The sequence below is a fragment of the Fukomys damarensis genome, unplaced genomic scaffold, assembly GCF_012274545.1.
Source record: "Fukomys damarensis isolate Sample0158 unplaced genomic scaffold, DMR_v1.0_HiC HiC_scaffold_34, whole genome shotgun sequence".
NCBI classification, from domain to species: Eukaryota; Metazoa; Chordata; class Mammalia; order Rodentia; family Bathyergidae; genus Fukomys; species Fukomys damarensis.
In genome coordinates this window covers 5,117,478-5,126,441 of record NW_022900946.1, presented here as the reverse complement: position 1 = coordinate 5,126,441, position 8,964 = coordinate 5,117,478, and the positions used below count along the sequence as shown (strand labels likewise).

General features: G+C 37.5%; 1 long non-coding RNA gene across 1 annotated transcript in view; it reads left to right on the top strand.

Annotated features, from left to right (window-relative positions):
- The first annotated feature begins 1,034 nt into the window (after nucleotides 1–1,034).
- The window catches only part of LOC104861859, a 17,150-nt gene continuing 9,220 nt past the window's right edge, over nucleotides 1,035–8,964 (top strand). Inside the window, exon 1 of the long non-coding RNA XR_780135.2 lies at nucleotides 1,035–1,171. This is a non-coding gene — a long non-coding RNA (uncharacterized LOC104861859). The remainder of the gene's footprint in view (nucleotides 1,172–8,964) is intronic.

Below are 8,964 nucleotides of genomic sequence, written 5' to 3'. Positions count from 1 at the left end.
CTGGTCTCAATCACACTGATCCTCCTACGTCAGCCTCCCAAGTGCTGGGATTACAAGCGTGTGCCACCACACCGGCTCCTTGTGCTTGTGAGGCATGCGGCAACACCACTGAGCCAAATCCCTGGCCCCATTTTAATCATTTTTAAGAATAATTCAGTGGTATTAACTACATTATGCAACCATCACCAACATTCATCTTCAGAAATTTTCATCTTGCAAAACTAAACCCCTGTGCTCACCAAACAATAACTCTGACTCCTCAGAAACCACAATTCTCTATGATTTTAACTAGGTACCTCATGTAGAATAATAAAATAATTGTCTCTTTGTGATTGGTTTATTTCACTTTACACGAGGGCCTAAATCCATCCATGTAGCTAGCGCATTAGAATCTTCTTCCTTTTAAAGGTTGAATAGTTATATTCTGCACCACGTTGTGCTTATCCACTCATCTGTCAGTGGATAGTTGGGGTTCTTCCACATTCCAGCTTCTGTCAGTAATGCTGCTGTGAACACGGGCACAGATATTTCTTCCAGGCTGCTTTATGTGGTTCTTTCACTTCCACCTTATTTGTGTCTTTGAATCTGCAATGAACCTCTTTTCACCACTGTGCAGGAGGATCATAAAACAGTTAAGCTGGATGGTCGGCTTGATTGGCTTGACAGCCACCAGGGAATTAGTAAAACACACTCCGGGGTGTGTCTGAGTGGGTCATGCCGGTGTGACCTTGAGTCCTATTTCTGCTTCCCAGCCCCTTCCTCTCTGGCATCTCTGGCTCTGGCTCCCGGCTGCCATGAAGTGAGCAGATTTGCTCCACCATACCCTTCTGCCATCATGTTCTTGCCACGAACCAGCTGAGCACTGACTAAACCCTCTGCAAGCATAAGCCGAATGAACCTCTCCTCCATTAAGTTGTGGGTGTTGGGTATTGTGACCTGACAATAGGAAAACTGACCAATAGTGTCCTTTATTTTTAAAGTTCATTCTGACCAAGGTGTGGCCGCAGCAAGTGTGATGCACCAGGCCACTCCCTGTGGTGGGACCATCCACCAACTCAGGCTGTTTTATGTTGTCCTTTCCCTGGGCACAGGGCAGAGAGCTGTGGAGTAACTGACTGAACTGGTTCTAGGTGAGGACAGTGCCTGGGAATAGAAGGAGAAGCCAGGCCAGGTGAGTGTTGACCCTAAGTCTAACAGTCTGTTTGAACCCCCGCCCCATGGCCTACACAGGGCAGAGACCAGGGACCGATTGTTTGCCCATCTACAAACACGAGCAAGGACATTTCCTGGTGTGGGTGCTTATCACAGTTTGGAGTGAAGGGACAGAGAGGCCTTTGGTATAGGGAGGACACCTCACACATCCACAGGTCCCAAATCTAGGTAGAAAAAAGTCACAGCTGGCTGGATTCTGAGACTGCAAAGAAACCACTCATTCAAAAATGTAGAAGAATTTATTTTGATTCAATCACTTTAGTATTTAAAATTTTTAAATTACTTGTCTCTTGTCATTTTCTTGAGAGGGTTGAGATATTTTCTCCCTTTTTTCTTAAAAAAAATTTTTTTTTGAGACAGAGTCTCACTGTGTAGTTGAGACTTCCCTGGAACTCACTGTGTAGCCCAGGCTGGTCTCGAACTTGCAGCGATCCTCCTGCCTCAGCCTCCCGAGTGCTGGGATTACAGGTGTGTGTCGCCATGCCCAGCTTCTTTTAAATTTTTAACTCTTTCCTTTCTTCTTATCTTTCATTTCCTCTATTTTGTTGTCTCTTTTTCTTTTTTACATCTTTTGTTGTTCAGTCTTTTCTATGGCTGTTTTCTAATACTATTAATTTCCTTTTACTCGTCAATAGAACTCTCTGTGTCACTTTTATCGCCTCCTTCTTATATTCCATTAATTTTTCAAATTTTGCTTTTTTCATTCTCTAGTTCCCCACCCCCTCTACCCTATCTAGTATAGCTATTAAGCTTTATGAATCTTTAGCTAGCTAGTTAACTTTATACTATTATTGTTGAATGTCATTCTATTGTCAGTGGATGTAAAGTTTTTCCATTTAATAGATGTTTTCTGCAGGTCAATACTTATTTATTCTTAGTGTTTGCACTATAATTATAGATCTCTGTTTTATGGTTAAGGTGGTACACTTTTGTTTCTTAGAATATGTCAATATTGAGTTTGTCTTTGATACTCTTATTGTTGTTGACTTCATTGCTATTGCCCAGGTGGCATAGTTGCTACTATTAATTGGTTTTCTCTGTGTGCTAATATCTGTATTTCCTTTGCATCATCCTCAATCTTTCAGCCCATCCCCAGGGAACTGGATTCTGTGCCAATTAAACTGCTTCCCCCTTTCTCAAATCAACAGAGCTGGTTGTATCTTGGGACCAGGCAAAAACATATAGTTGGCCTTGCCTTAAATGCATCACTGAAAAGCAGGCAGTAACTAAAGAGGTCACAATGCTAGCAACAAAGTGTTTCCTTTGTAATCAATTGACAAACTTCAGCACTCTCAAGTGTGTGTGCACACAAATACACACACACACACACACACACACATACACACACAATAGAAACATGGCAACAGCACCACCCCAGAGCTCCCAAAGCTTATCTATGGGGCATACGGAAGGAGGAAATCAAAAGCCACACAGATGAATTATATAAAATGGTAAAAGAAGAGCTCAATATGGTGCTTGGCAAGCTCAGTGAAGATATGACTAAAAGGATAACCCACTTAGCAAACAAAACAATCAGTGAGCATACAGAAGATACTAATAAAATGTTAGCTAACAAGAGAAAAGAATCATACCACGGTGATATATGCACACAATATTTATAGCAGCACAGTTTGTAATAGCTAAAACTTGCAAATAGCCTAATTGCCCATCACCTGGATACTGGATGAAAAAGATGTGGTTTTCCTATAAAATGGAGTACTACTCAGCCAAGAAGAGCGAGAAACTAAGGGCTCAGTGGTTCTGTCACCTGCTTTGTAAGCACAAGGACCCAGGTACACCCCCAAAAGAGTAAGAAACTAGAATCATTTGTAGGAAAATGGATGTATTTTGAGGCCATACTCTTAAGTGAAATAAATAGGACACACGTGTAAATACTGAATATTTTCTCTGGTGCGAAAAACTAAAAGTATAAATAAGCTTCAAATTGTGTAATTGATAATGTGAAATAGGAAGAAAAGAGCTAAAGGAGTAGGGGAAGTGGGAAGGGAAGGAGAAGGGAAAAGAAAAAATATGAGAAAAGGAAAAAATGGAAACAAAGTCTTTGTAAGTAGGGAAGGGTGGAGAGGGCGAAAGGAAGGCAGAGGAATGGGGAAAAGATAAGAACCAAGATGCATCATGTAAGGGTACAAGATCCCGATGATAAATGTAACTGTACTGTGTACCTAAAATGTACCAATAAACTCAATAAAGTTAGCTGAACTAGACAAAATTACACAAAGGAGCAGTATAGCAAAAAATTAGAATCCATGAAAAGGTACCAAACAGAAATCCGGAATAAAATCTCTACTGAAAGTATGGGGAGCAGAAGTGACCAATGTATACACAGTGTCAGAACCAGATGGGAAGACTGATGTCAGTGACTGATTATTCAGAGACACCTTGAAAACAACAAAAAACAGGAAAATTGAATCTGACAGCCAATGTACAACACCTAGAAGACTTAAGATTAATGGCAATCGGTGAAAAAATCAGAAGACAGCACAAATGGTATAAAAAACCCATTTATTGAAAAAAAAAAAGCTTTCCTAACATGGGGAAAGAATTTAACATACAAATAAGAGAGGCACATAGAACCCGAAAGAGCTATAATCCACAAAAAATCTTTCCACCACACATTATAGTCAAAATCCCAGAAGTCCAAAACAAGGCCAGAATCTTAGAGGCTGTGGGAGAAAAGCAATGAATGCCTTATAAAGATAAACTTTAAAGCCCCGAAGAGCTTGGAATGAAGTGTTACAAGGACTAAAAGAAAACACTTTCTAACCCAGATTGATATGTCCCGCAAAACTATCTTTCAAAATTGATGGAGAAATAAGGCCTTTCCTTGACAAAGAACACTTTGAGAAATTCATGGCCACCAAACCAGCACTCCAAAATATTCACAAGGATATCCAGGAAAGAGACAATGAAGCCAACAATGCCAAAATATCTAAAAGAATGACTACATTAGGCCAGGTGAGCCGTTAAGTGGAAGGGAGAAAAAGAAGGGAATCAGCAAAAGGGAAATAACACAATGACAGAAATATGGTGGCCTCTCTTTTCATGAATGATTTTGTTTGCAAACAATTTGGTTTACAAATAGAAGTGCTTGGCAAAATTTTGTTTTTGTTTGCAGACTGCATCATGTAACAAACACAACAGGGGCCATCCTTCCTACAGAAACACAAACACGGCCATGTTTTCCAAAACTGCAGGACAAATTAAATTCATAAACCAAGGCACCACTGTACATTAGTACCTTTCAGTAGTAACTCTCAATATGAATGGTCTCAATTTCCCGAACAAAAGGGCACAGAACAGCAGAATGGATCAAGAAACAAAATCCAACAGAATGCTGCATACAAGAAATACATTTAACCAAAAAAGGCATTCATAGACTAAAAATCAAAGGATGGAAACTAAAACCAAACAAAAGTGGCTATCCTATTTTTAGACAAAGTGGACTTCAATTCAAAACTGATCAGAAGAGGCAAAGAAGGGCACTGCATTTGGTTAAGGGGCAATTCAACAGGAAGAGATAATTATTAACATGTATGCACTGAATGACACTGTACCCAATTTCATAAAACAAGTCCTGTTTGATATAAAAATCAGATAAACACCAACAACTGTCACAAATAGGTAGTTCAACTAGATTAAAAAAATCAACAAAAAATATTGGAGATGAATGAAATCTTTAAACGCGTGATGTGTTTAAATCACACGCATATATTCAGTGTTCCACCCAAGAAGAACAGAATGCACATGCTTCTCAGCAGCACATGGAATTTCTCCAAAATAGACCACATACCAGCCAATGTAGCATACTTAAGTGTGGCAAAATAACTGAAATCGTATCATGCATAGTAACATCATAACATAATGAAACTGAAAATTAATGACAAAAAGAAGAAATTAGACAAATGAATGGAAATTAAACAGTAAAATATTAGATACGCTTGCAGAAGAAATGAGAGAAATAAGACGGTTCCTAGAACAAAACAATAATGTCAGCAAAACACACCAGAATTTATGAGATACAATGAAAGCAGTTTTCAGAAGGAAGTTTATAGTTATAAATGCTTACATCACAAAAACAGAGTGAGCTTAAATAAATGACTTCACGATGCACTGCAGTGTCCTAGAAAAACAAGAAAAATCCAAAACCAGAGCTAGAACAAGGAAGGAAATTATAAAGCTCAGATCAGAGATCAATGAAATTAATAAAACAGATGACTTGTTGAAAGAATAAATGAACAACCATTAGCCAATCTTGCCATGAAAGAAAGGATCCAATTCAGTGCAATTAGAAATGAAAAAGGTGCAATCACATCAAACACCAGTGAGATCCAGAAAATTATTAGCAGTTAAAAAATCTGTACTGCAAAAAATTGGAGAATTTGGAAGAAATGGATGGATTCCCAGATACATGTAAATTGCCAAAACCAAACCAAGAAGACATTAAGAACTCTGAATAGCCCAATAACAGGCAATGAAATTGATGTAGTAATAACAAAAAACCCTATAAACTAAGCAAAGCCAAGAAAGCAATGGATTCACCACTGAATTCTGCGAGAACTTCAGGACACATCTAGTGCCAGTACTCCTCAAACTCTTTAATGAAATTGAAAGAGAAGAAGTGCTCCTAAAGGCATTTCTGGAAGCTAGCATTGTCCTCATTCCCAAACCAGGTACAATCCAACCGAAAAAAGAGAACCACAGGCCAACCTCTTTAATGAATATAGACACAAAATCCTAAACAAAGTACTGGCAAACAGAACCCGGTAAATCATCAAAGATCATACGTCATGACCTAGTAGGACTCATCCCAGGGATACAAGGACGGCTCAATATACACAAATCAATAAATGTAAAACATAGCATAGATAGAAGCCTGGACACAAATTACATGATCATCTCCACTGACACAGAAAAGGCTTTTGACAAAGTTCAACATCCATTAAAAAAAAAAAAAAAACCTGAAGAAAATAGGCATAGAAGGACCTTATCTTAATCTCAGAAAAGCCACTTATGATACAGGTACTCCCAACATCATGTTAAATGGGGAAAATCTGAAAGCTTCTAAAATCAGACACAAGACAAGGATCTTCACTATGATCCCTCTAAACACTAGCCAAAGCAATCAGGCAAGCAATAGAAATAAACAGGATAGGTATAGAAAGGAAGAAGTCAAGTTATCATTATTTGCAAGTAACTTGTTCCTCTATGTAGAAGACCCATAAAATTCCACCAGGATACCCCTAGAATTAATCACCAAATTCAGTAGCGGAGCAGGATATCAAATTAACACACAACATCAGTAGCATTCCTGTACACCAATAATGAATCACTGAGAAAGAAATTAGAAAAACACAGTCACAACAGCATCAAGGAAAATGACATATTTAGGAATTAACATAACTGAGAAAGTGAAAGACCTCTACAACAAAAACTACAGTGCTCTGAAAAAAGAGATTGCAGAGGACATCAGGAAACGAAAAGGTATCCCTGTTCCTGCTCAGGCAGGACCAATATGGTCCAAATGGCCATACTTCCAAAACTGATATATAGATGTAATGCAATCTGAGTGAAAAACCAGTAGTATCCCTCCCAGAACTAGAGAAAACAGTCTTAAAGTTCATGTGGAACCAAAAGAGACCTAGAAGAGCAAAGGAGCAAAGAGCAAGAACAAAGCACGAAGCATCACAATTTCAGACAGTAAGTTATATTACCAAGCTACCGTGATTAAAAACACTGGTGCTGGCACAAAAACAGATATATGTGAATCAGTGGAGCAGAGCAGATAATACAAACAACCCCAGGAACATTTATCTTTTTTGACAAAGAAGCCAAAAATACACACTGGAGGAAAGATAGCCTCTGTAATAAATGGTGCTGCAGAAACTGACTATACACATCCTGAAGATGGAACCTGGACCTATATCTCTTACCATATAGTAAACTAAGATCAAAATGGATCAAAGATCTAAATGTCAAAACAGAGGCATTTAGTCTGATGGAAAATGAAATAGATAAACCTCTTGAAGTCAAAGTCTCCCTGAACAGAACCTGATTGCATAGAAAATAGCAGCAATACTCAACAAATGGATTTACATCAAATTAAAAAGCTTCTGCATGGCAAAAGAAAGAACCAACTGAGTGAAGAGACAACCTATAAAATGAGGGAAATTTTGCCAGCTATTCCTCATACACAGGAATAATATCTAGAATATATGAGGGGCTAAAAAATATCCTCCCCAATAAAAGACCCAATGAAAAACAGGCAAATCAAATGAATACACACTTCTCAGAAGTACACATGGCAAATAAATACATGAAGCAGTGCTTAACATCACTAGCCCTAATGAAATACAAATAACAGTGAGATTCCACTTTCCAGAAAGAATGGCTATCATCAAGAAATCAAATAATAACAAGTGCTTGTGAGGCTTCAGGGTAAAAGGAGCCCTTCTACATTGATGGGAGTGTAAACTAGTGCAACCGTTACAGAAATAAGTTTGGAAAAATCATCAAAAAGCTAGGAATAAAAATTCCATTTGATCCAGCTGTTCTTCCCTCTAGATATCTTTTCAAAGGCATTAAAGACATCATAAAACAGTGACACATGTATACCCATATTTATTGCAGCACAATTCATGATAGCTAAATCTTGGAAGCAGCCTATATATCCATTGACAAATGCATGGATATAGAAAATGTGATGTTTACACACAGTGGAACATGACTGTGCTATAAGGAAACTTAAACTTGAGTCATTTCTAGGAAAATGAATGCATCTTGAGAGCATAACATTAGGTGTGATAAATCAGACACACAAGCTTCAATATTGCTTGGTTTCTTTTTTATGTGAAACCCAAAATATAAATAACAAGTAAAATACGACAGAGAGAATAGGAAGTAGGGGGATCTGTCTTTCTGAAATGGAAAGGGATCAAGAGATGGGGGGAAGAGGAGGGAGCAGAGGGAAAAGATTAGAAAAGTAAGTAAGATGTATTATGTATGCATACTGACTCCCCACAAGGAATGTGCACATCATGTATGCAAACACATACCAATAAAAAATAAAATCTAAAGAAAAAATTCATTCTGCCAGCCTCTGACTTTTGATTGGAGAGTTTAGTTCATTTCTGTTTAAAGTAATTGCTGAGCTGGAGGGATTTATTTTTGTCATTTTGCTACTTGTTTTCCATTGCTTTCCATTTTTTCTCCCTCATTATCTATATTTCTGCATTCTTTTTGGTTTAGCTCATTTTTGTAGTGAAAAAGTTTAATACTTTTTTCATTTTCTTTTATATATATAATCTATGATTTTTTTTTAGCGTGGTCACCATGGGGATTATATTTAACATCCTAAATTAGAATGATTTGATTTAAATTTATATCATCATATGTTTTATAACACATAGAATTGTGTTCCTGTACACTACTGTCCCCATGGATTTCCATTACTGATATCAGAAAATGACATCTTTATACATGTGTGTCCCAAAACATAAACTAATAATTTTCTAAAATGCATTAGTTTTTTAAGCCAAGTACAAAACAGAAAGATTCATTTTTACAATTGCCCACATATTTATATATACTGAAATCTTTATTTCTTCATACTTGTTCAACTCACTTTCCAGTGTCCTTTAATCTCATGCAGCTGACCTTCATTTATCATTTCTCACAGAACAAGTGTGGTAGTATAATGAACTTTTCAGAATTTGTTTGGGAATGTCTTTATAT